The sequence below is a fragment of the Peromyscus maniculatus genome, chromosome 5 (assembly GCF_049852395.1).
Source record: "Peromyscus maniculatus bairdii isolate BWxNUB_F1_BW_parent chromosome 5, HU_Pman_BW_mat_3.1, whole genome shotgun sequence".
Lineage (NCBI taxonomy): Eukaryota > Metazoa > Chordata > Mammalia > Rodentia > Cricetidae > Peromyscus > Peromyscus maniculatus.
The window spans coordinates 105,795,264-105,822,471 of record NC_134856.1 but is presented as its reverse complement, the minus strand read 5'-3'; the positions used below and the strand labels follow the sequence as shown (position 1 = coordinate 105,822,471).

The 27,208-nt window shown below is 47.5% G+C and overlaps 1 protein-coding gene across 17 annotated transcripts in view; it reads left to right on the top strand.

The window, feature by feature from the left end:
- The window catches only part of Carmil1 (capping protein regulator and myosin 1 linker 1), a 293,644-nt gene that overhangs the window by 16,304 nt on the left and 250,132 nt on the right, over positions 1 to 27,208 (top strand). Inside the window, exon 1 of one of the 17 annotated variants that reach the window (XM_076573051.1) lies at positions 23,559 to 23,805. The exons of 14 other annotated variants lie outside the window; for them this stretch is intronic. The gene's annotated coding sequence lies outside the window, so the exon portion shown is untranslated. Of the gene's footprint in view, positions 1 to 23,558; positions 23,806 to 27,208 lie in introns of those variants that run through there. 2 more of the 17 variants (XM_076573053.1, XM_076573059.1) reach the window with 2 other exon arrangements.

Here is a 27,208-nt window from a genome sequence, read left to right as displayed (position 1 = left end):
CCTTCCCCACCTTCTTTATCTGTGTCACCTTGACTTTCGGGTAGATGGGCCTCGTGATCATGGTCTGTTGCTTTTCCTCACTGAAGCTGTCATGGTCCAATCTGGCTACCCTTCAAGACTACCAGTGTGCATGGCACTGTGTAGCAATGGCTGTCCTTCCAAGACTGACAGAGAGGGGCTGGGGATGTAGTCCAGAGGTAGAGCACCTGTCTAGAATCACCAATCACCCAGTGAGGGGCTGGCTGGTGGTGTGGCTCAGTGGTTCCCCCCAGTACTACCCAGTATTCAAGCACCCAGCACCCTTTCCATTCCCAGGTATGTTAGTTAGGGTTCTCCAGAGGAATAGAGCTGATAGAATGAATACACATTAAAAGGGGGTTTATCTGGTCTACATAATCATCAACAAATGGCATCTCACACCAGAGAAGCCAAGTATCTGTTAGATGCTCCCCAACCCAGAAGGCATGGAGGACTCTTGCAGATCTGCTGGTCTTCTGTCTACACTGGAAGCTGGAAGAAGGTTGTTCTAATATCAGTGAAAGAATGTGGCGGCAGCATCAACAGTAGATGAACTTGCCAACAGAGTGGAAGAAAGTAGGCAAAGAGCAAAGCATCTTTCTTCCATGTCCTCTTATCTGGGCTGCCCACAGAAGGTGTCATCTGTACTTAGGATGAGTCAACTAATCTGATCTAGACAGTCTCTCACAGGAGTGGCCACCATCCAGATCCAGTCAACTTGACAACCAAGGTTAACTGTCATATAGGGGATTCACTTTCGCTCACTCTGTGAAAGAGTCAAGTCAAGTCAACCAGACATGGCCTAGTGGAGTTGGCAAAGTGTAGGACCCTCGCAAGGTTCCTTGAGGTAGCTCCCTGCTTGTGAATCTGGCATAGCCTCCACCCTGGCTGAAGTCCAGGCTGTTGGATGAAGTGTTACCAGAGAATGCTTTTTGTTTTCCTGAAGTCATCCAGCCTGAGCCAGTTATCATGAAGGCCCTCTCAAGGTTTTATCTCCCACCAGAACTGTGGACTGGGAAGAAACAGCTGTGTCTTTCGTTTGTGTCAAGCCTGGCACCCTCTTTCTTCCATTTCTAGCAAAGTCTGTCTGAATCCTTGGAACAGCATCCACAGTGCCGGTCAGGGAGGCATGCCGAAGCTTGGTCCCCTGGGGAGCAGGCACCCGCCACGGGAAGACGACAGCCCTCACTGCCTGTGGACATGTACAGCTGCGATGCTTGTCCCCAGCCTGCTACTGCCAGCTCTTCGACCGGCTTCTTATCAGAACTTTTACTTCCTCCAAGTCCAGTGTTTATGAATTAACTGAAGTTCTGGGCGTGATCTCCCTTTCAACAGCTTGTCTCTTAAAAAAAAAACAAAAAACGGGGCGTGGTGTTGAAATAGTCTGTGACCCCTTATTTTACTGTGTCCAGAACTATTAGAGCTCTATTGTTGAGTTTTTCTCTTCCTTTCATTTAATTAGCTTTTTTTTAGGGTCCCGGGTGTTGATCCTCAACCTCACATCAGGCAAGTGCTGAGCTCTTACTGCTTAACTTGGTGTTTTCTTTTGACACAAGGACTCACTGTATAGCCTGTGCTTACCTTGTTTGAGCTCATGATGTAGCCCAGGCTGGCCTGAAACTTGAGTTCCTCCTGCCTCAGCCTGGGAGTTCTGTGATGATAGGCATGCATGTCACCTCCCCAGCTCCGTCTCTTGTTCTAAGCTTGGCTGTAGGAGCTGGTTTAGCTTTCCCTTCCTAGCCTTGCTGGTTAGCACTGGCCCTGAGGGCAAAGGTGAGATTACCAGCACCCGTCACTCAGGGTTTTCTCAGCCCTGCGCTGTGGAGTGTTCTTGCCACAGAGACCGAGTGAAAGAGGCCCCTGTTCTGTTGGACGTGTGCAGGTTGACTGCAGGGCCGGGCGGTAGGTAGTGCTGTGTGTGCACAGAGGCTTCATACCGCTTCTTTTTGGCCCAGCTGTGTTCTCTGGGAGTAGCTTCAGTCATCACAGGGTCTCCCCTTAATGTTCCGAGGAGATGCTGCAGCTGTGTTAGCCTGGGGACAGCAGTTTGCTGCTTCCGTGTCTTCAATTTATATCTTCATCCCTCCAGTGGCTTACTCTGGGCATCAGTTTAGGACGAAATTTCCAAACTTCCATTTGTTTCCGTTTAACCCAGGCAAGTGAGGCTCTAAAGCCAGTGAGTGCCTCCCAGCCTTCCTAATACTGCGACCCTTTAATACAGTTCCTCACGCTGTGGTGACCTCCAACCATAACATTATTTTTGTGCTACTTCATAACTGTAATCTTTCTACTGTTATGAATTGTCTTGTAAATATCTGTGTTTTCTGATGGTCTTAGGTGACCCCTGTGAAGGGGGGGTCATGACCCACAGTTTGAGAACTGCAGTTCTAAGCTCTCTTAGACTTACTTTCCGTCTATAAAATGAGTAACCACAGAATCCACTTTGCCATGCTTTTTGAAAATTTAAAGACACATTGCATATACAATATCTTATGTGTGTCTAGCGCACATTAGGCCACTGGACATTTTAGCTACTTTTGTTCTAAATCAGGCAGAGTGCTTCCGTAGTGAGAATCTGCATAGTCACCACTACAGATGACTCAGGTGTATTTTATAAATATTTCAGGAGGAAACTCTCATCCTGCATCCCTCCTGGCTGGCTGTGGATATTTGCTGCCACTCTGTCTACACAGTGCTATTTTAAACCAGAGCTGGCTTGCTCTGGAAATGGTCTGGTGATCTTTCGCCCTGCTCCTCTTAAAAGGATAGTGTCTGATTTTTATTTTAAACTGTGTGTGGTGTGTGCACATGTGTGTACAGGTGTGCACACCTACATGTGCATTTGTAGAGGTGGAGGTTGAATGTCCTGCTCTATCATACTCTACCTCATTCCCTTAATTTAGGGTCTCTCACTGAGGTTGGTGCTGGACTTGCAGGTAGCTGGCCCTGGCCATCCTCCTGTCTCTGCCCTGCCCTCCAGTGGGGGTTATGGGTGTGTGTGCTATGCCTTGCCTTTTATGTATGTAGGTGCTGGGGATTTGAACCCAGATCTGGATGCTCGGGCAGCAAGCACACCTGCCCAGCCATCTCCCTAGGCACAAATGTGGTTGCTTTTCACAGATCTTTGTTATCGTTTTGAGGTAGCATCTCATACAGCCCATGATGGCATCAAATTTGCTTGTAGCTGAGGATGACCTTAAACTCTTGTTGGGATTATGGTGTGCAGAATTCTGGGTTGATCCCTGCCCTGCCCCCACCCCCTTGCTTTACCTTCCAAATTCAGGGATAACAGGTGTGTAACAGTGTGTCTGATTAAGAAATCTCTCTGGCCGGGCAGTGGTGGCACACGCCTTTAATCCCAGCACTCGGGAGGCAGAGCCAGGCGGATCTCTGTGAGTTCGAGGCCAGCCTGGGCTACAGAGTGAGTTCCAGGAAAGGAGCAAAGCTACACAGTGAAACCCTGTCTCGAAAAAACAAAAAAAAAAACTCCCCCCCCCCTTTTTTTTTTTTTTTAGTTTTAGTTTTTCAAGACAGGGTTTCTCTGTTGCCCTCTGTGTCCTGAAACTCACTCTGTGGACCAGGCTGCCTCTGCCTCCTGAGTGCTGGGATCAAAGCCGTGCGCCACCACTCCCTGATTAAATTTTTTTTAAACAAAAGGTTCAAGTACACGATTGAATGTATGTTTCTGAAGGCAGCATTGTGCACATCTATCATTTCTCGTCTCCTTTTGACTCTACAAGGAAGGCGTTAGGAAATAGGCCAAACTCTACCATTCTCTTTCAAGTTACTCGGTAACATTGTTAAATATTCAGTCACTGGCAGCCGCCTGCATTGAAGGGTTTGCTTTCCCAGCACCGGCTGCCTGGGGCTGGTCCCTCCTTCCCGTTGCTTTCTCTCTCTCAGATTTCAGTTAAGATTTTTTTTACAGATTAAGATTAAGATTGGTTTTTGTTTGGTTTTCAAACAGAACCTCACTTCAGCCCTGTTCAGTATGTAGATGAGGCTGGCCCTGAACTCAGAGATCCCATCTGCGCCTACCTTCCAAGTGCTTCGATTTAAGATGTAGACACTGCCTGGCCTAAGATTGTTTTATGGGGGTGCAGCAGCATGGTATAGCAGGCAAAGGTGTCTGCTACCAACCCTAATGACATTTGTTCCAAGGCTAAGACCCAACATAACGTAAGGGAAGAGAGTGCTGATTCCCAAAAGTTGTTCTCTGACCTCTACACACATACTGTAGCTCGTATGTGCATCACACACACAAATAAATAATAAATGTAATTAACAATTTAAAGGACTGTTTCAAGGGGAGGAGGCATTGTTTGGGGCTGTGCTCTTCTAGCTTGTGTTGTAGTTATGCTCAGAGGGTTCCTGACGTGCCGAATACTTAACCTGCAGGTGCTCTGGATTCTCACTGTTTTATTGTCTGGTTTTCTTTTTCTGTTCTTGCAGTGCCCCGCCCTGCACCCAGTCCTGTGTTTTTGAGGCAGTGTCTTACTATGTAACCCTAGGGGGCCTGGAACTAGTTGTATAGCCAAGACTGATTCAAACTCTTCCTGCCTCAGCCACCCGAGTGCTCAGGGGATAGGCGTGTGCCACCATGCCAGGCTGGCAGTCTGCTTTAACAAGCTGTTTGGGTAATTCAGATGCCTACTGAAGTTTGAGATGTTGCTGGCTTTGTTACGGAGGCCAGGTCCCATTAGAGGCCTGTGGCTAAGCTGGGCAGTCCCAGCCTACCTGCTTAGGAAACCGGCTTCACTAGGCTGGTCAAGCAGATGTCTTTGCTGTCTGTCATCCTTCCGGAGCTGCTGTGTGCTCAGCTGTATGTGCTCCTGCGCAGGTCTTGTTTGGTTTTGGCTAGATCTTCTGCTTTTGTTGTTGTTTCCGGCGTGTGTGTGTGTGTGTGTGTGTGTGTGTGTGTGTGTGTGTGTGTGTACATTGAACAGCCTACTCATGAAGGATCAATCCCCAGCACCCTTTGGTGGGGAGAACACAAACCTTTGGAAGCGGCTTCTAAGTCTGGTCCCAGCTGGCTGCTGTGAGGCCAGGGCCGTATCTAGTGCTTTGCTGTATCGAGCATCATTTTATTTGCCTGGATCCCTTGCTTCATAAATTTCTAAAGCTCATTTTCTCCTCTTCTTTTGGGAATAAAATCAATTCTGTCTTATTTTGATTCTGTCTTTCAACAGTTCACACAGAGGCAGCCTCCAGTCCACTGTCTTATCTAGAAGACTCCACAGCTACCTTTACCTCTCTTGTTTAGAAATAGAATCTCATGATAGAGTCCAGGCTGGACTTGAACTCACTATATATCTCAGGCTGGCTGCAAAGTAACATTTATCCTTTAGCTTCAGTCTCCTGTGTGCTGGGACTAGAGATGTGAGCCATTGCATTTGGCTAGAAAGTTTTCTTTTATCAGTGTTCTGGATATTTGAACACGAACCTCCACAGCCTGGCTTTCCGGGTTAGGCTGGGAAGGGGTGTACTTGACCAAAGGGCAAGTGTGTGTGGGCCAGCAGCAGCCAGAGCCTCATGCCACTCCCTGACATGTACATTGGATTGGAACCCTTCCTGTCTTCCTGTCAGGTGTTTGCATCAAAATTGGAGTGAGAATCCAAGACCCCAGACCTCAAAGCTCTTGGATATGCAGACCCAGGAGGTGTCTGGGAGGCTGGAATCAGATGATGTCACTGCACAGCTGCTTTGGAAAGGGTAACGCTCAATCTGAAGTTGAGTTGGAGGGCTCAGTGAATGTATCCATAAACAGTGTTTCCAGTTAACTCCAGGCCCAGCCTAATAAAGCTGCTGACATGGCTTCTAGCCTCTTCCTCTTCTGTTTACTTCTTTGATACCCTTATGGGAGGGAGAGCACTATGACCTGAGGCCACACCAGGATGCTGTTGTTCATTCTTAGTGGAGGAGACTGTGGAGTGCACAGTGGTCCCCTGAGCTCACTGATGCACACAGTAACCCCAGCACTTGGGAGGTGGAGGCAAGGAGGATCAGAAACTCAAAATCACCTGGTGGTGGTGGCAGTGGCGCACGCCTTTAATCCCAGCACTCTGGAGGCAGAGACAGGTGGATCTCTGTGAGTTCGAGGCCAGCCTGGGCTACAGAGTGAGTTCTGGGACAGGCTCCAAAGCTACAGAGAAACCCGTCTCAAAAAAAAAAAAAAAAAAAAAAAAGCAAACAAAAAAAGAAACTCAAAATCATCTTCAGCTACATAGTGAGTTCCAAACCTGTCCATTCCCAGCTGTATGAAACCCGTTCTAAAACAAACAGAACAGACAAGATAGAGAGAAGGCGAGTGTCTCTGCAGTCACTTCCTCAGAGCAAGGGCACTCAGAACTACTGCTTTTTGTTTTAACCTGAGAGCACAGTCTAGGGCAGGGCTTAGATGTACCTCAGTGCAGAGTACTCGACTAGCATATGCGAGGCCTGGGGACGGGTCTGGGGAAGGTTCCTTTCAGCATGTGGATCCTTTACCAAAGGACACTGCCTAAGGCATGTTCCAGGAAGCCTGGGGCCCTACTTTACCTTCCTAGATGAAAGCAAAGAGCCCCGACTGTCTCTGCTCTTGAGGTCCAGTGCTTTGGCATTTTTTATGTGCGTGGGCCTGCGCATGCTGGTCAAGACCTTCCCCGCTGAACCCTCCAGGTTTTCTCTTACTGTTCCTGCCAAGACGCATTGACAGGGACCAAAGCTAGTACCTTAAGAATAGAGCAACAGCGAACACATGAACATACCAGCATTGGATGGACAGGGAGTGCTGTACTGATTCCAGCCTGTGGAGCATCTTATAAAAATGCAGTAAACCTAAAGGCATAGCTCCCTAATGTGAATGGTTGACATAGGTTCTCTTGTTGGCTGGCGCCGCCTGGCTCCTGGTCTACCATTTCTTCTCCTTCCCTTTAAAGCCAGAGAGAGGACACAAGCCCCAGAGTCTTTGTGTGCAGCACAGTCCTCTGGTTCTTCCACATGAATCAAGGAGGGTGAGTGACATGCAGAGTATTCCACATGGCTGTTCAGGTGTGAACAAGTTGGTCAAGTTACAGCCACCCTGGGCTTGTGTTTAGTACCTGTCTTCAAGGCCAGTGTTAAAAAAACCGGGTTCCAGCTAACAGTGCAATGGAGACCTGTATTCTCAAAAAAGCTACTCAGGATTCCTGGATCTTTTCAGTTTTCTTCTTTTGGTTTTTTGAGATCGAGTCTACTGTAGCCCAGGCTGGCTTTGAACTGCCTAAGATGACCCTGAGCTGCTGATCCTCCTGCTCCCCCACAGGCTTCAATGACAGGTGTGCAGCAGCAGGCCGGCTCCAGGACAGTTGATTGTATTTCTTTATCAAGTGCTTTGGTCCTAATGATGGTCTTTTCAGGACATGCAAAGCTTGTTTGCCCAGTAAATGACTGAGACCTGGCTATGAAATTCAAGCCCAAACTGGTTTTGCAGGGCCTCGGAGAGTCTCTACTCAGCAGCCACATCTGATCTAGCTCAACTTTAATTAGCTTTATAAAGCAAGATGCAGGATTGATAACAGAGACAGAGATGGGAGAATGGTCAGCCGCATGCTGCTGCCCCTCATAGCCTGTGAACTGGACCCCATGGAACAGTTTGAAAGCCATTAGGGGCCCGTGGATTGGACTGTCTGAGCTCTGCTTTCCATCCCACTCAGTTCCTAACCCTGGAGGTTCCCCAAAGCTAAGGGAGAAAACACATCCTCTCCCTGCCCTGCCCTCCACGTGGGTGGCATGGTGTTCCTGCTGTGGCCTTAGGACAATGAGTCACAGCCAGTAGGTAAGGCACTTGTCCTGTTTCCTCTTCTGCTCTGTCATTTGAGAGAGCAATTTATTTTCTGCTGGGGAAGGCTTGATCTCATCCTTTTCATAACACACACACACACACACACACACACACACACACACACACACACAGGACAGGGATATATCAGATGGACTTCCGCCTCAGCTCTTGCTGGACAGGATATTCTCTTCCTCATTTGTGAGAGATATAATCTCAGGGTTTCTAATGCTGTGTTAGAACACCATGACTAAAAGCAACCTGGGGGGTGGGCGGGGGCGGAGTGTATTTCAGCTTACACTTCCACATCCCGGTTCATCACTGAAGGAATCAGGACAGGCACCTGGAGTGGGGAGCTGAAGCAGAAGCCACAGAGGAGTGCTGCTTCCTGGCTTATAGGCTCAGCCTGCTTTCCTGTACACCCCAGGACCGCCTGCCTGGGGACCCTTCCACATCAAATGTCAACCAAGAAAACATCCCAGAGCTTTGTCTACAGGCCCATCTTATAAAGGCATTTTCTCAACTGAGTTTGAGAAAGGACCCCAGCGTGTATCAGGTTGTCAAAAACAACCATCCCCCTCCCTCCTCAAAAAAAAAAAAAAGCCCTAGCCAGTACAGATATTTGTGCCAACTGAATGAAATACTTTTTTCTTATGTTTTCAGTGCTGACACTTCATTTCTCTTTTTGTATGGATGTTTGTTTGTGGACACAAAAGGTCTCATTGTGTGCTCCAGGCTAGATTTGAACTAGAGGTTTTCCTGTCTCAGCCTCTTGAAGGCTGAGATTGTGTGAGCCGTTATGTCTTTGCCTAGCTTTATTTTATTGATTTAGATTTCCTTGCATTTACTATTTGTGTGCATGCATGTGTTATGGTAAGTGTATAGAGGGCAGAGGACAGCTTGGAGTGGAGTTGGTTCTCTGCTTCCACCATATGGACTCTGGGGCTCAAACTCAAGTAGCCAGGTGACAAGAGCCTCTTCCTGGTCTACACACTAAGATATTTCACCAGGCCTTTTTTGGTTGTTGAGACGGGATCACATGCGGCCTAAACTGGCCCTGAAGTTAGTATGCAGATGGCCTTGAACTTCTGATCCTCCTGCTCTTACCTCCCGAGTGCTTGGTTTACACCAGTAAGCCCAGTTTTCTTCAGTGTGTGGGATCAGACCAGGCCTTGTTCATGCTGGGCAAGTAATCTTCTAATTGAGGTGTATCCCCAGCCTTTTTCCTTTTGAGACAGGGTCTCATGTATTGCAAACTGGCCTACCCCCCTCCCTAGGATGACCTTGAACTCCTAAATTTCTTGCCTTATCTCTATAATGCTGAGATACTGGTAGGGCCTCGGCTCTGGGATATGGATTATTTTTAATGAGTAAACTTTTACCTGAACTATATCTAGTTGTTGGCCAAGAAAGCCTCGTATTTCCTGTTGGTTCTTTGGGCATATAAAGCAGAAATCTCTTGTGGCTCAAGGTACAGACTCATTTCCCGGTTAGAAATAGATGTTCTTGGAGCTGTGTGCTCAAGGCCTTGACCCTGTGTGTTTTACACTCCAGTGGGAGTCTCAGTGGGCATCCACCTCGCAGCCCTCAGCACCTCCACCATCCCTGCAGCACTGGCTCAACATTTCCTGAAGCCCTACTTCCCATTTCACAAGAACCTCAGAAACGCTGGCGGACAGGCTATGGCTGTGGTATTTTATCCTCTACACAAGCAAGCAGTGCGTTTATGAGAATTTGGGCTGTTGTCACGTCTGTCTGTGACATTTTACAAATTAGCCAGCTGGAAAAAAATATGTGAATAAGGCCCATTCATTCATTCCATTTCTTTAGGAAGATTATTGAAGTGTTTCATTCGAAATTATTGCGGTGGGAATGATGGCACATGCCTGTTGCCCCAGAATTGGTGGCGACAAGATCAGAAGTTCACGGCTAGCGTTGGCTACAAAGCAGGTTTAAGGCCAGCCTGAATTACCTGAGGCCATGTATATATTATATTGTTTATTATTATTGAGTACTTTATGAAAAGGAGCTGTATGCTGTACCATAAAGGAGGAAGAACACAGTGTCTTGGGAATCACTGGCCATAGATCTAAAAATGAAGTCCCTTTCCCAGGGACTGTCTTCGTGGACTATCAGATAAGATAGTAGCCCGCATGTTGTAACTGTTAAAAGATACTTTAAACAATCCTGTTTAAAAAACATTGAGGAATAGGGCCAAGAAAGGTTCTGAAAATAATTTCATTGTGCCTACGAAGTGGCTCTTTGTCGTGAAGCTGCTGAGTGGCCTTTATACACAGAAGGCCACGTGAAGAGAGGAATAGATTTCTCTGTGTCACCCTGGCTGTCCTGAAACTCACCCTGTAGACCATGCTGGCCTCGAACTCAGAGATCCCCCTACCTCTGCTTCCCAAGTGCTGGGGTTAAAGGTGTGCGTTACAACTGCCCGGCATCTATGGTCTGAAAAGGGGGTCATGGGCAGGGTGTGGAAGGAAAGGTTACAGTTAAGAAGTGCCTTTCCAACGGTCCAAGCCATTTAGTAATAGGATGCTGATGGCCAGGGGAGGGAGACTGAGCTCCCACCCAGCAGCTGGACAGGTGCACATGGAGATTGTTTGTCCTGAAGATTGTTTGGCCTTCTCAGTGGATGCCCTAGGGCATTCAGGTGTGAAATACTTTTGGGATTCACAATGTTCACTGCTCATGTGTCAAACCACATGGTGAGTGTCACAGTTTCACCATTAAAAACGTCAAATGAGGGCTGGAGAGATGGCTTAGAGGTTAAGAACACTTACTCTCTTTGCAGAGGATCTGGATTCAGTTCTCAGCATCCACATCAAGTGGCGCACAACCACCTGTCATTCCAGTTCTGGGGATCTGATGCCCTCTCGCCTCCACAGATATCTGCATGCACACAGTGCACACGTTCTCCTGGAGGCACATGCACATGCATATAAATAAAAGCAACAAAGATATTAAAACGGTCCCTTAAAACTTCCCTTAGTGATGTCTGATAAAGCGGACACTAAGCACTGTGCAGTCTCTCACTGGCCGCTCCTTTGGCTCCATGCTGAGTGTGATCACTTTGACACTGAACAGAACGAGGAAGTCTGCTCAAGGCTCTCCGCTGGGTTTGCTGCATTTCGCTCTGGTAGAGATGAGAGAAAACATCTTGAACAAATTAAGCAGTGTTTGCCTTTTGCTTTTCTTCTCATTTTTTTAAAAGACAGGGTCTCTCGTAGTCCAGGCCAGCTGGCCTCAAACTCACTAAGTGGCTGAGGATGACCTTGGATTTTCTGATCCAGTGTTCACCTCCTGAGTGCTGGGATTATAGGAGCGTGCTGCCACACCTGGCCTCTCTTGTGCTGTGGATGGAATTCAGGGCTTCATCTAGACAAGCACTGTAACACCCTAGCCATAGCCCCAGGCTTTGATTTTTACCCTTCTGGATCTTACATGAGAACAACTCTCTCCCTGCTCTTTGGATGGCAGAAAACTGTGGCTGTTGTGTGTGTCTCTACAAGGAAGGATACAAAGACATTTAAAACGACATTGTGGCTTCAAGAGTTTGAGAGTAGGGTGCAGGAGGGTTAAGGCTAACGGTTTTGAAAATGTTTTCTTTCAGGCCTGCAATTTTGGTCAGCAGTGTTGCTGTGGGAAAGACTCCTTCTAGGGATGTTTTGAAGTTCAGAGGAAGTAGAGCCTTTGGGATGTCAGGAGAACAGGTTGAAAAGCTAATGCAATGGCTATGTTAGTTATTTTTTTATTTTTTATTTATTTATTTTTTTCATTACTATGATGAAATAATGGACAGAAGCAACTTAGGGAAGGATAGATTTATTTTGGCCCGTCTCGAAGATATAGTCCATTGCATCAGGGAAAGCATGGCCCAGGTCTGCAGAGAGAAAGCATGGCCCAGGTCTGCATGGGGGAAAGCATGGCCCAGGTCTGCAGGGGGGAAAGCATGGCCCAGGTCTGCAGGGGTGAAAGCATGGTCCAGGTCTGCAGGGGGGAAAGCATGGCCCAGGTCTGCAGGGGGGAAAGCATGGCCCAGGTCTGCAGGGGGGAAAGCATGGTCCAGGTCTGCAGGGGTGAAAGCATGGTCCAGGTCTGCATGGGGGAAAGCATGGTCCAGGTCTGCAGGGGGGAAAGCATGGTCCAGGTCTGCATGGGGGAAAGCATGGTCCAGGTCTGCAGGGGGGAAAGCATGGCCCAGGTCTGCATGGGAGAAAGCATGGCTCAGGTCTGTGAGGCACCCAACTGGGTGGCCCGCAGTCAGTGAGCAGAGAAAGGTGAATGCTGGTGCTGAGCTGGCTTTTCCCTTTCCTTTTTCTTCAGACCAGGACCTTGACCTTCCCTAGCTGCTGACATTGTGCCACCTACCTTCAGGTGGGCCTTACACACACACACACACACACACACACACACACACACACACACACACACACACAACCCTAAAGTGAGGCATGGTAGCACATGTTCTATATACTGGGGAGGCTAAAGGATTAAGTTCTAGGCTAGTCTGGGCTATGTAGTGAAATTTTGTCTCAAAAAAAAAAAAATCCATATGGGAAGTTCCCTCAATAAACATAACCATCTTTCCACCATTACAGTGAATCCATGTAGTACAATGCCGAGTAGATTGTTCAGTGGCCCTGGGTGAGTTTATCATTACAGTGAATCCATGTAGTACAATGCCGAGTAGATTGTTCAGTGGCCCTGGGTGAGTTTATCATTTCTGCTGCGTCCCCTCTGCACCTGTTCCCCATGCTGGTTCCTGGCCCCTGTGACTACCCTCTTATTCTCAGTCTCTAAAGTGCGTTCATTCTGAACACTTGTAGAAGTGGAATCCTATGACATTTGACCTTTTGTGTCTGGCATATTTTATCTAGCATAGTATTTTCCTTTATCTTTCATTTTCTTTGTTTACCGAGAGATGGTTTTCCTATGTAGTTCGGTCTGACCAAGAATTTGTGGTGATCCTCCTGCCTCTGCATGCCTCCACACATGGTTGTTACATGTTTTCAAGGTTGATCCCAGCATGTATCAGAAATCCATTCTTTTTAAAGGCTGAATAATATTCTGATTATGTATGCATGTTCTCCCCTTTAATTTTTATTTTATTATTGGCTCTGTATGTGTATGTGTATATGGTGTGTGTGTGTGTGTGTGTGTGGTACCTGCACGTAGGTGTGCATGTGTCAGGGTGATCGTGGAGGTCAGAGTGTAACTTCTCAGGAGTTACTTCTCTGCTTTTACCTATTGAGTTCTGGGGCTTGTTTGGCAAACACTTACCACGGAACCTTCTTGGTTCCACGGAACCGTCTTTATGTTTTTTGTTTGTTTCTCGTTCATTCTTTGAACACGAACTGCTTCTTCCTGTTGGCAGTATGGACAGTTCTGGGAGCTGCCTCAGTCTGGCAGGTCACTGCCCTGTGCTCTGTTCCCATGTGCTGAGGAGCTGCTGTATCATTCAGGAACAGCAGGGGTCCTGCTAGAGAATCGTCAGGCTGTGTCCTGCCCCGCTCATTTTTAGAACCAAGCAACAGTAACCAGGCTTGTGAGAAATGTCCTCATATTTATCAGCCACTTGGAATTTTCAACTAGGGACAAGAACAGAGTGTCCTTTAGTCATGTGGTTTCTTAATCATATCATGGAATTTTCTGTTTGTTCCTTGCTTGTCAGTGTTTGGGTACCTGCGAGTTCCCTCCTTTCTTTCACCTGATTTGCACTCTCCCATCTTCGATCACTTTTTTGTATTTTCCGTAGCAGTTGAGATGTTGATTAGATGTACATACAGCATTACTCTAAACCATAAAGACAGATCTGCTTACGATGCGTTGCTTTCGCTTTGCTACGTTTAAGATCTGATGTCATCTCTGCATTTGTTTTGGCTACAGAAGAGGAAGTATTCCTGCCATTTGAAAACAAACATTAAGAAGATAGTCAACAGAGGGAAGTATTTAGACAGCAGGGCCAGCTTCCACATGGAGTCCAAATAGTGTGGGAAGAGATTCTATTGTTAGCTATCTTACGCTACCTTGTCCTCATTTTGTTTATATACTGTCTTTCCTGTGGCTCCCTGGTAGCATAGAAATCTGCAGTTTTTTCTTTGCATCTTAAGTTTTTTTTTTAATTAGATATATCCATTTTATTTTATGTGTGAATGCTTTTCTGCATGTATGTATGTATACCTCGTTCATGCTTGGTGCCTGAGGAGGCTGGAAGAAGGCATTGGATCCCCTGGAACTAGAGCTGGTTGTTAGCCTCCATGTGGATGCTGAGAATTGAACTTGGGTCTTCTGTAAGAGCAACGAGTGCTTTTAACCACTGAGCTATCTCTTTAGCCACTCCAGCACCTCCTCCCCTTTTTTTTTCCAGACAGAATCTCACTGTGAAGTCCATTTGGCGTGGAATTTATAGCAATCCTCCTGCCTCTGCTTCCTGAGTATTTGAATTACCTGGCTTAAAATTTTAAACTATCTTTTTGAGAGATGAGGGGGTGAGTGAAAGATGGATTATAGTCCTTGCTGATTTTGTTTTTATTGCATACTGAGGATTTTCACAGCTTGAGTCAGAATGCTGTCCACTCTTTAGCCAGGCATGGTGACCCAAGCCTGTAATCTCGACAATTGGTGGCAGAGGCCAGGAGATTAGGAATTAAAAGCTGGTCTGAGCTACACAGTACCTACCTCACAGAAGGAAAGTAAGTGTGTGTGTGTGTCCACTTATTCCCCAAAAACATACCTTGAAGGTGACCGTGGATGTTGGCTTTCAAACACAACAATGATAAGACTTTAAATGGGTAGTCACCAGTTACGCTCTGGCTAAAACGGCCGCATTAAGCTCTCTATTTCACATTGCCATAAAATTTACTCTTTTTAACAAAGGTACCAGTGATCCCTTTTGGATTTCTCTGTTTTCCCAAGGATACATGAGCCTGTATTTCTTATCTCTTTTGTGCCTAAGTGTTGGTCATAGCTGAGCTGCAACTGTTTTTGTAGGAATTAAGCTTAAATTTGCACTTGGCATGAGGCCAGGGCTTTCTCTGTTCTTCTTGATGGGCCTAGAAAGTTCTCATTAGCCGACTGTCCTACAAAATTCTACAGGACAGCATTGCACAGCTCTCCCCTCCAAAGCGGAACAGGTGGTGAAACAATATTTTTGTCTCTTGGTTTATGTTTTGTTTTGTTGTTTTTTTGTTCAGGGTTTCTCTTTGTAGTGTTGGCTGTCCCGGAACTCACTTTATAGACACGGGCTGGCCTTGAACTCAGAGATCCACCTGCCTTTGCCTCCCAGTTGCTGGGATAAATGGCATTTGCCATCATGCCATGCTTATTTTTGTCTCTTGAAGAAAAAAAAAAAAAAAATCCAGGGCTAGGGAGATGACGAGTGGGCAAAGTACTTGCTGTGAAGACTTGAAGACCAGAGTTCAGATCCCCGGCACTCACACAGATTCCAGGTGGGGCGGTGGCCTGCCTGTAATCCCAGTGCTTGTGAGGTGAGCCTGGGAACCCCCACTGACCGGCGCGAGTGGCTGAGTTGATGCATTCTGGATTCTGGTAGAGACCCTGTCTTAATGAAGAAGGGTGGAGAGGGATTAACAGCCAGGACTTGACAGAAACCCTGTCATACCCCCCTCCCCCTGCTCACCCCCCCCATGGCATCAACCTTTAGCCTCCACGTGCACACACACATGACTGCATCTTCACATGTACCTCCACACATGCAAGCACAGTGACATACACACTCAAACCACACATACATGCAAAGAAAAAAAAATCGTTGAGACTCTTCAAGGGTGAAGGACTGGAGGTGTGGGCATTGGTTAGTGAAAGCAAAGTTCATTTTCCTTCCTCAGGTGTTTACCAGGAGTCTCCTCAGGTGGAAGCTTCCCCGGGGTCAGGAGTCTCAGCCAGTACTGCAGTCACCATTGTTATTGTTATTAGCCTGTGTGTGTGTGTCCATCCCTTGAATGTCTCCAAGCGGATACTGTGTACACAGTATGGAGGCAAGAGGTCAGGATCGAGCATCATTCCTAAGTCATTATCCACCTTATTTTTCCGATTTTTCTATTCTTTGTCAGTTTCACACTTGACTAGAAGGAATTTTAGTTTGTTGCACCCCTATCCCCATCTCTTCTCCTCCTTACTCTGGAACCCTCCTTCTCCAAAGGTCTTCCTCCTACTTTTATGTGTAGCTCACTGAACAAAAGTTTCTTGCTGGATCCCAGGGCTCTCAGATTTAGCTCGTCTTCAAAAACACTTTTCAGCGAGGCTAGGCTGGCCAGTAAGCTCTAGGAATCCTCGTGTCTCTGCCTTCCCAGTGCCCAACCGTGGCCACCTGCTGATGTGGGTGCTGGGGATTGAACCCAGGCCCTCAGGCTTGCAAGGCCAGAGCACTTTATTGACTGAACTGTCTCCTCATCCCCTGTTACTATTACTGTTTTGTTTGTTTTTTTGAGACAGGGTTTCTCTGTGTAATAGGCCTGGCTGTCCTGGAACTCACTTTGCGGACCAGGGTGGCTTTGAACTCAGAGATCGGCCTGCCTCTGCCTCCGGGTGCTGGGACTAAAGCCATTCACTACCATTCCTGGCTACTGTTGTTGTTTTTTGCAAGAGGATCGTGTGTATCGGACCTTGGCCTGAACTTGCTATGTAGCAGTGGAGGGCAACCCTAAATTCCCGATTTCACATCCTGAGTGGGCATGCAGGTATGGTGAGACATACTTAGCTATCGGCATGCGTGAAAATGTCAGAATGACGTTCCTAGATGGAGTCAGGGAAGGACAAAGGGACTTGTGATCTCAGAGGGCTGGAGACTGTGCTGATGAAAAGCTGCCTCTAGAACAGTGGTTCTCAGCCTTCTAGTGCTGCGACCATTTAATACAGTTCCTCATGTTGTGGTGACCCCCAACCATGACATTATTTTCATTGCTATTTCATAACTGTAATTTGCTACTGTTATGTATTGTAATATAAGTGTCTGTGTTTTCTGATGGTCTTAGGCAACTCCTATGAAATCAGCATTTGACACCCCTGCCCCCGAGGGAGCTTCACCCACAGATTGAGAACCGCTGTAGTTTTTTTTTTTAAACTCTTTACTCTTTGGGGGGCCTACCACCCAGCTTCCAAATAATCACATGGAGACTTATTATTTATTACTTATTATTTATATTACTTATAAATGCCCAGACTTAGCTTAGTTTATTTCTAGCCAGCTTTTCTTAAATTATCCTGTCTACCTTTTGCCTCTGGGCTTTTATCTTTCTCTATTTCTGTGTATCTTTTCTTTTCTTCTTATTCCGTGTCTGACTGTGTGGTTGGGTGGCTGGTCCCTGGCATCCTCCTCTCCTCCTCCTTTTCTTGATCCTTCCTCTTCTCTTTTTCTCTTTCTATTTATTCTCTCTGCCTGGCAGCCCTGCCTATCCTTTCTCCCCCATGGGCCATTTAGATCTTTATTAGACCAATCAGGTGTCTTAGACAGGCAAAGTCACACAGCTTCACAGAGTTAAACAAATACAACATAAAAGAATGCAACACATCTTCAATTAATATCCCACAAGAAACCGCTGCTCTAGAGGATTGCAGAAGATACTGTCTTCCTCCCTCATCTTTGCTTTCTGGTCTCGGATTCTATCTATTTTGCCACCTGGCTTGGTGGCAAAATCACGGAATTGCTGGGGTCAGTCTGTGCCCTGGCAGCCTAACAAACAAGGCTGAGCTACAGTCCTCAGTGACCAAATAAACAAGACAATTAGGAGTGAAAGAAAAAGAGTCATTTGACGGGGTTACACTAGGAAGAAGACGTGGTCCAGTGACCCCTCCCAAGAACTTCCCTCTTCAGGGGGTCCTGATTCGGGCTGTAGATTTAGATGGAGGGCAGGAGGCATGTGCAGCCCTCAGGTCGAGGCCTGGCCCTGCCCACCATGGACCCCGTCATTGTTTCATCTCTAGCTTTCCTGCAAGGCGGACTAACAGTCCTCAGAACTGCTTGAGAGCACTTCCTGGGAGACAAGCTGGTCCCCTTGTTGGCTCCAGGCTTCATTCCTCCTCCCAGAATTCCTGGGGAAAATCCAATTTCTCGGGTTCCATTGTTTGATAGCCAACTGACAACCCAAAAGGAGGGGCACAAAAGTCCCTTTAAAATGTCTCCATTTCTGCCTGGATGGTCACACAAAGGAAAGCCAAAAGGGAGGGGAAGATATTGAACATTCAAGCAGGTTTTTAGTTACTGAATAAATTCTAAATTACAACCTTTTTTTTTTGTTTTGTTTTGTTTTGTTTTGTTTTGTTTTGAGACCAGGTTGGCCTCAAACTTGTGGCAATCCTCCTGCTTCAGCCTCTGGAGTGCTTGGAATTACAGATGTATGCCACTACATCTGGCTCAAATACTTTCAGAAAAAGGTATCTGGTCAGGTGAGGGTCAGCTCCCCGCTTTGTTCTTCTGTCCTGTTTGCACCTGTGAGCTCGGTGCCCAGCCGGGGCTTTCTACAGTGTCTTTAGCAGAGGCTGGGCTGTTTGTAATGAAGTACTGAAATCCTGTGTTAGCCCAAGATCGCATGTCCCCCAAACCCAGACCAGGAGCTGTTCAGAGGTTCAGATGTTGAGGGGGGTTCTGAATTTTAAGCAGCCTTCCTTTCCCTTTTCTTCCTTTTAGGAAAAGGGCCAGCAGCGTTGCAAAACATAAGCCATCAATTATGCAGGCAGGCTAAGTTCTGTGAATGTGAGAAAGCAAGATTTCCAGAGGGCCAACACCCACGATAAACCAGGGATTTGACTGTTGATTCTCAACATGGTTTGTTTTGTTTTTATTCACATGCGTGGCATGTCTCTAAAATGGAGGCCACTAGGTTGGGAGATTCGTATTATGAATGGAACCTTTTTTTTTTTTTTTTTTAACGTAGGGTGTCTCACTCTGTAGCCCAGTTGAGCTCACATTTGCTACCATCCTCCTGCCTCAGCTCTCCCAAATTGCTGAGATTACAGGCCAGGTGTGCACCATCATACCTTACTTTGGAGACGATACAGCTTATTGATTTGCATTTTTGTCATTCTGTCTAGGGATGGCTTTAGAGTTGCCCATCCTGCCCCCCTTCAAGTGACTTGTGTCTTTTTTTCACTAAGAAGGTTGGAGCCAGGGTCACATTGCCAGGCTGTAAGTTGTCCATTGCTTGGGGAGACAGCTGGCCCGGCTCTGTAGTGTCCACCTCGGCTCTGCCACTACTTGAAATTTCCTTCGCATGACTCAGTTAAAAAAAAAAAGAAACAGAAAAAGCTAGGGATCAGATTGAGCCAGCGGGTGGGAGGAGAAGGCAGCGTGCTTCCCGTTCTGGACTGCAAGGGCCTTTGTGCAGGCTTCAGGGAACTAGCCAGTCTCTAGCCTGTGCTGAACCGAGGGAATCCCTCCCCCTTCTTCACCTTGGAGGAACTCAGATGCTGGAGGATCTCCTGCAATTTTAGTTAGGAATATAAACCAAATAGAACAGAATTTATTTCTGCTTCACGATATGACTGTCTTTGGGAGGGTGGGGATGGTTGAGAGAAAATCAACCAATAGAGATTTGCATGAAGGCAGACTTCCAGTTACTCATGGATTGGTTAGTTTTATGTCAATTTGACACGTTAGAGTCATCAGAGAGGAGAGAGCCACAATTGAGAAAATGCCTTGTGGGAGCCCACTCCCACCTTTTGAAGGGTTCTTAGGTAGAGGAGAGAGGAATTAAGAAATGATAGAAAGAGACCTCGACGAAAAGAAAGACAGAAACACAGGATAGCTTCGGGAGGGCCTGGGTCAATAGCCACCAGCTTTGTCCTTTGTTGAAAAGGGTTTTTTATAACATGCCAGGGGGACAGGCAAAAGATCTCCCCCTTGCTAGATTAAAGTACACCATACAGCCAAGTGTAGACCCTTCCAAACACCTGGCAAACACGCTCATGGCCAAATCATCTCCTTATGCAGCCCTGCTGGGTAAAGCAAGCTCAGATTCTCTGGCCCTGAGTAATTCCTCACTAGGAAGCCTCTTGGACTCCCACAGTGCTTCCATAAGATCAGGCTGTAGACAAGCCTGTAGGGCATTTTCTTAATGAATGATTTACAGGGCAAGGCCCAACACATTGTGGGTAGTGCCATCCCTGGGCTGGTGGTCCTGGCTTCTATAAGAAAGCAGGCTGAACACCATGGAGAGCAAGCCAGTAAGCAGCACTCCTCCATGGCCTCCGCAGCAGCTCCTGCCCCCAGGTTCCTGCCCTGTTTGAGTTCCTGTCCTGACTTTTTTTGATGATAAACAGTGACATGGACGTGTAAGGCAAATAAACCCTTTCCTTCTCAAGTTGAGTTTGGGCATGATGTTTCACCACAGCAATAATAACCCTACGTCAACCCAGAAGGAGGGCAGGGCCCTCTGGCCTTTTGACCTTTCCCTTCCTGTGCCCAGTCTGCCTAGGGTTAGCTCCCTAGCAGGGTTCAAAGGAATCCTGGCTCCTGCCCATTGGCTTGTCCTCATGGTTTGTTCCCTGTTCGGGATGTTTCTCTTGTTATTGCTTGGGTTTTTTGAGACAGGGTCTCATGTAGCCCAGATTGGCCTTGAACTCACTATGTGGCCAGGCTGACTAGCATCCCATCCCACATCTCTCCACACCCGGTATCTTTGGCTTTATAGACCCAGATGCACACTGGTACAAAAATAAAAAGAAAAGCAAGCCTATCACGGTGGCACAGACCTGTAGTCCCAGCACTTGGGTGGTGGAGGCAGAAACCCCAGGAGTTCAAGGTCAGGTACAGAATGAAACCCTGTCTCCAACACCAAACTACACCAAACCACTACCATTGCCCTTCCCAAGGTGGCTGTGGCTTCAGCTGATATGCTGTAGATAAGTGCCCCAAGTCACTTCTGATTTTAGAATGCTTTGACATTTTTAAAGGTTAAAAAAAAAAGTTAGAGCTAGATACATGAGCACTGCATCTAAATCACCCCTGCTTTCCCAACTCCTCCTGTGTCCCCCTTATTCCCACTCACAATCTCTTGTCTATTATGAAATATTGCACATGCGTGCATGTGTACATATAACCTGCTGAGTCCATTTAGCATTGCTTGCATGCACATGTGTGCGGGGCTGACCACTTGGGGTTGGATGGCCTCTGAGGGGTGTTTCTCTCCAGAGGAAACGGATTGTCCTTCCCTGGGAGCCGCTGGTCACCTGAACCTCTTCAACTGTGAGTGGAAGTTTGTGGAATCTCTCTGTCATGCTGGTGTGTCACTACACATCCATGTTGTTGAGATTTCACGGGTGTTTTCGCTGTCGTGTCTAGAGGACACACTATCTAATCTTGTAGCAGATGTCCTGGTCTTCTGGCTTTCATAATCTTTTGTTCCCTCTCCCACAGCTTTCCCCAAGCCTGTGTGTGGGAGTTGTATTGCAAATGTATCACGTGGGGTGGGCACTCCATGATCTCTGTCCTCTGCGTTTGACCACTTTGGATCCTGTAATGGTCCCCAGCCATTGCACAAAGAAGCTTCTTTGATGAGGGGTAAGAGTGACTTTTTTTTTTTTTTGGTTTTTTGAGGCAGGGTTTCTCTGTGTAGTTTTGGTGCCTGTCCTGATCTCACTCTCTAGACCAGGCTGACCTTGAACTCACAGAGATCCACCTGTTTCTGCCTCCCGAGTGCTGGGATTAAAAGGCGTGCGGCACCTGACAAGAGTGACGTTTATCTGTGGGCATAAGGATAAATATTTAGAATACAATTAGAAATTATGCTGGTTTAGGAAAGTGGCAGTAGTGGGCTGTTTTGAGGATCTGTGTTCTCCCCGCCCATGGGTGGTTGGCTAGGTTTACAGTACCACGCATGAATTCCCTATTGTTGGGTGGGCCTGAAGTCCAGCAGTGCTGCTAGTTCACCAGTGGGGAAATCTCGCTGGGCCAGCCAGTTCATTGTGTGGTTCCTAGTGGTTTACGGCTGGGCAGGACAACAGGTCGCTCCTCTCTCTCGGCAGCTTGCATAGCAACTTTGATAATACTAGGAGAGCTAGGCATCGGGAGGAGGCTTCCAGGGCAGTTCCCGCTCAGTTCACCGAGTCTTGTGTTTAAGTTTGTGATGTTTTAAGCAATAGGGTCTTTTTTTTAATTAAAAAAAAAAAAAAAAAAAGAATGTTAAGTCAGGTGGTGGTGGCACATGCCTTTAATTCCAGCACTTGGTGGCAGAGGCAGGTGGATCTCTGAGTTCAAGGCCAGCCTGGTCTACAGAGTAAGTTCCAGGACAGCCAGGGATACAGAGAAATCCTGTCTCAACTCTCCCCTGCTCCCAATGAATATTATTATAGCTATCATTATTTTTAAAATGTCTTGTTTTATTTTCTTATTGGTCCTTTGAGAATTTGATACAATGTGTGCTGATCATATTTACTTTCTCCACACTCCTCCCAGATGCACCCCTGCTTCCCCTCCCCCTAACTGCCCATCGTCACTGTCATTTTCTCCAATCTGTGCTGTCCGTGTGTTCTTGGAGGAATGGGCCCCACTGGAGTGTGGTCCACTTACCAGGAGGCTGCCCTCCCCTGGAAAGCCGACGTTTCCTCTCTCAGCACTGTCCCTGTGAGTTTGTATGAGCAGCTGCCATGCTGAGTTCCGAGGACATTGTTTCCCTGTGTTCATCCATCACCTCTGTCTTACAGTCTTTCTGCCTTCTCTTCCAGAACGAACTCTTGAGACGGCTGATCCCGTCACCACCACAAGCTGATGCACGTGTCACTTTACACAGTTCAGGACCTAATTCCAGGTTGTGTCAAGCTGACAATTAAAGCTAATCATCGCAGGGCTTTATTTTATTTTATTACTTTACTTTATGACAGAGGCTCAGTATATAGTCCAGGCTGCTCTCCAGCTTACTATGATCCCCTTGCCTCTGGCTCCACAGGACTGGAATTGCAGGCCCACCACGCTCAGCTGGCAGGCATCTTCTGGAGTGCCTAACTCGCTCTTGGAGAGAGGCAAGGTCCTCTCAGTGACACTTGTCTCCCTGCAGGTGCAGCCTTGGCGTGCCTGCCCCCTCCCTTGCTCACCTTGAAGGGCTGCGGGAATCTATTTGCAGTGGTGGGCAGCACATCCAGTCCTCACACCTCCCCCACACCACTTCCTCCTTCACTTCTCAGCAGCCTCTTCCTGCACCGCTTTTCATTCTTGGTCTTTTCATCCAAGCAGCTTAATTCCGTTTCCTGCCTCCTTTCACTCCTTGTGACATAGTGAACGCGTTACTTCTGCCCCATTGTCCAGATGGACGCCGAGTTAGCGGGATTGCTTAGTCTGTTTTTCATCCTCACTTTTCTGTCCACTGTCCTCACTCAAATTAGGGACAACAGAGTGAAAAACAAAAGCACTCCAGAGGCTCTCTGCTCCAATTGTGGTCCACAGTCACCGTTACTCGTTCAGAAGAATCTCATCCCTGTCAGAACAGGGATCGGGAGTCCTCAGGCATGCTGTGGTGACTGTAAGTTACATTCAAGGGACACTGTGAGCATGCCTACACTCCCTACCCCCTACCATGCCTGTTTCTAGACTTGCCTTGAACATGTGTACCCCACCCATGCTCCTTGCTCTCTCCCCTCACTCCCCCGTCTTTTTTTTTTTTTTTTATGGCCTCATTCTATTGTCTAGGCTGGCCTTCAACTTGCAGTGATCTTCTTACAGCAGTCATATCTGACTTAGTGTTCCAGAGTCTTCATTTTTGTTTGCTCTCGAGTTTCTTTTGGGAGTCAGGAGGGAGGGAACACACTGATCTGGGTAGAGTATGGGGAGAAGGAGCGAGCATGCTCACTGGCTTTCTCCTCTGTCAGTCTTTGCTGCTTGTGTGCAGCGGGGCTCTGTGCACCACGGCAGCCATTCTGGGGCAGGAAGGCCGGCCATCTCTGTGGTCTCAGATTGGGCATCCACACGGAAACTGGAGAGGAGAGGATGAAGACGGGACGAAAGAAGCCCCATCCTGGCTGCCCATGAGGTGAGGAGAGTGAGGAAAGGGAGACTGCCTGTGTTCGCGAGCCTGCTTCAGACCTTGGTGCTGTCTTGGGGAAAATCTTTTAGATTTTGATGGTCTTTCCTTGGGTCAGCGGAGAAACTTTGAAAAGTCCCATTTGCCACACTCTCTTCCCCCACTTCACCCTAAGTCAGGCGTGGTGGTGTGCTCCTGTGAGGGGGCTGAGGCAGGAGGACCGCCATGAGTTCCAGGCCAGCCAGGTCTATATGAGATGAGCCTGTCTCAAAGACAGAAGCAAAGCAAACATAAACATGGCCTAGGGAGATCGCTCCGTTGTCCAAGTGCTCGCCACACAGAGTAAGGTTTGAGCTTGATACCCTAGCATGCAGCAGCAAGCTGTGTGTGGAAGCACGGTGCTGTAGTCCCAGCTTCAGAGAGGCGGATGAGGAGGACCCCAGGGGCTTGCTGGCCTGCCGTCTAGCTAAGCGGGTGTTCTAGGTTCACTGAGAGGCCTGCCTTCAAAATCTAGGAGAGCTGTAAAGCTCCCAAGGTCAGCCGTCCTTGGAAGTGTGGCATGGTTACATTTGTTTCTTTTCCCCTGCCCCATAGTTCAGTTTGTGCGGAGAGGGAGGAGACTGGATTACTGCTGAATCAGCACTCCTTCATCCGTCAAACTCCTGATGCATGGTGAAGTTCTGGGTGTGGAGAAGGGAGAAGTATTTCCTAGGTCCCCTCCCAGGGACAGGGTTCCCTTCTCTCTGGAGGAGGGCCATGAGTACACCCAGAAGGTCAATGTGTTCCATTTCTCTGGACCCCAAAACAGGAGCTGGACACACCCCCTACACAGGCAAAGCCTCATTCAGTGAACTCTAAAATTTGAAAAATGCATTTATGGGAGACTGGGCTCTTTGGACTCTCTGGAGCTAGACATCTTAGTGTCAGTAAGGGAAGGCAGGCCCAACAAGGAGCGGCCTGCTTTGGAACAATGGGGAACATCGCCTCCTTTTCGAGTCCAGCAGAAGCCTCAGCTTACACTTGCAGTTAGCTAACTAGAGCAGTTGTGAGCTGCTCTCCTTTCCTCTGAGAAATCCTTGCATGAGGTCAGGTTTCCCTTGGCTGCCTTCCTGGTGGGACTTTGTATTTGCCATTAAAAAAAAAAAAAAATCAGTTCTTACCGTTGATGTGTGGCAGTAATTTAGTGCAATAATTTAGAGAAAATTTTACGGGGAATATTAGCATGTATTCCTCTAATCTGTGCCCTTTGATACTAAAAAGTTATGCTAATTTCAGAGGGCTCCATTTCCTTAAAAGGAAGAGTCTATGAATCTAGCAGGAGCCAATTACGGGAGGATCACTGGCTTCGGAGGTGGCTGGGTGATCTGAGAGGTTAGTCACATTTTCAGGCTAACAATCCAAATCTAGAGCCCACTAACATCCGGAACCACACATGCAAGTTTGATATTTATTATTATTGTTGTTGTTGTTTCTTTTTTTTTTCTGGAGCCCATGCTGCTATTGGAGCTGGGTTCTTTGGACTCTTGAATTAGTCAACTTTATGTGAGCAAAGGGAGGCAGGCCCCACGAAGAGTGGCCTTCCTCAGCCTCTTTTTAAAGACGCCATTTGCTACTCTTAAGGAGTGGATGATCCCTAGAAACTCAAAACTCGTGCAAAATGTTTCTCTGAGGATCATAAAATCGCTGCAGATTTTTAAAATACTGAATCCTACCGTGTTCTCACCTCTTTAAGAATGCACAGCTAGCCAGGTGGTGGTGGCACATGCCTTTAATCCCAGCACTCAAGGCAGAGGCAGGTGAATCTCTGAGTTTGAGGCCAGCCTGGTCTACAGATTGAGTTCCAGAACTTCCACGGCTTCATAGAGAAACCCTGTCTCTAAAAACAAAACAAAACAAACAAATAAAAATACATGGCTCTCTGAAGGAGGATTAGTAAAGTACCACTCACCTTGTCTGCTTGGATATCAAAATCCCTGAGTGCATCTTAGGTTTACACAAGAGTCGGTTAATGGAGCTCGGAGGCCGAGGGCAGGCAGGAGCATAGCTCATCTCACTTTAAGACCCAGAATAAAAACCAGACATGGTAGTGTGTGTCTGTAATCTCAGCACTCGGGTGGGTAATGCAGGAGGATTGCCATCAGTGGTAGGCTCGTCTGAGCTACCTAGTAAGTTTGAGACCAGCCTGGGCTACTGATTGAATCCCAGCCTTAAAAACACTGACAGAAAAGCTGGACATGGTCGTGCACACCCGTCATCTCAGCGTGCAGAAGGCCAGGACGAGAGCAGCTCACATCTAGAGTCAGCCTGGGCTACACAGCTAGACTGTGCCAGCCCACAGAGAAGCCTTAGACGGCGGGTGAACCTCACTAGTTTGTAATGTTTTAAAACAAGCCAGGTAAGATAGAAAAACGTATTCTGTTTCTCCCGCTGGTCTGCCCAGCCCTCTGTATATGTGCGAGCCACAAGCTTGGGGGAGGGAGGAGCCCAGGAGTGATTTCCAGTGGGTGAGAGAAAGCAGGGTGGGCCAGAGCTGCTATATTCACCAGTGGAAAAGATGGGGCTGGCTCCAGGAAGAGGGAGGGGCTAAAAGGAAAGCAAGAAATGTTAACAGCTGACAGGCACATGCTTCCTGCTTCCCCTCTGCTCGCGATCAATTCTGCATGTTTAACGTCTAACTCAGCTCATGCCCTGCAACCCAGCAACACACTACTAGTTCCCCTGAGTAGGTCCTCAGAGAGGTAGCTGTAATCTTTTCCTGTGCTGGCTGGGCTGGCTGCTTCAGGGGTCCCCCTGTTACTTGGCATCCATGGTAGCCCAGGTCCTTCAACTGGACACTGCCCCTCGCTTCCTGTGGAGTCTAGGGGCAGGGGTCTTCACTGGCTATTTCAGAGGTTTCTGGAATGGGGAGAACCTTGACGATCTAGACCTTTCTGTACCCCACCTCCACTCACATTCAGCAGTCTGTGTAAACAGCTCCCTGCCTGTCCTGTCTTTCTTGTTTTGGACTCTGATGTAGCTGAGGCTAACCACTGGTATCATTAGCCTTGGACTCTTGATCTTCCTGTCTCTACCTCCCATGCGTTATAATTACAGAGTTGTGCCACGATACCAGGCTGTTTAAGTTAGTTCTAGAGAAATGAAGAGAAATAAGAAGAACAGTTTTTCTAGAGCCCATGGATGGCACTCAAGTGTGTGTGCACTTACACGTGCAGTACGCATGCTGTTTGGGCAACACAAGGCTGTCTGTGCATGTGGCACACACTTTGCAATGCCCGCTCCCCCATGGGGAGTAGACATTGCTCCCCATGTACTTAGAATCGACAGAATTTTTTTGATTGATGCCAGAGTGTGTTACAGGGCCGTGGAGACACTTCTGAGGGAGAAGTGTGAAGTAGATGGAAAACACTTGTCA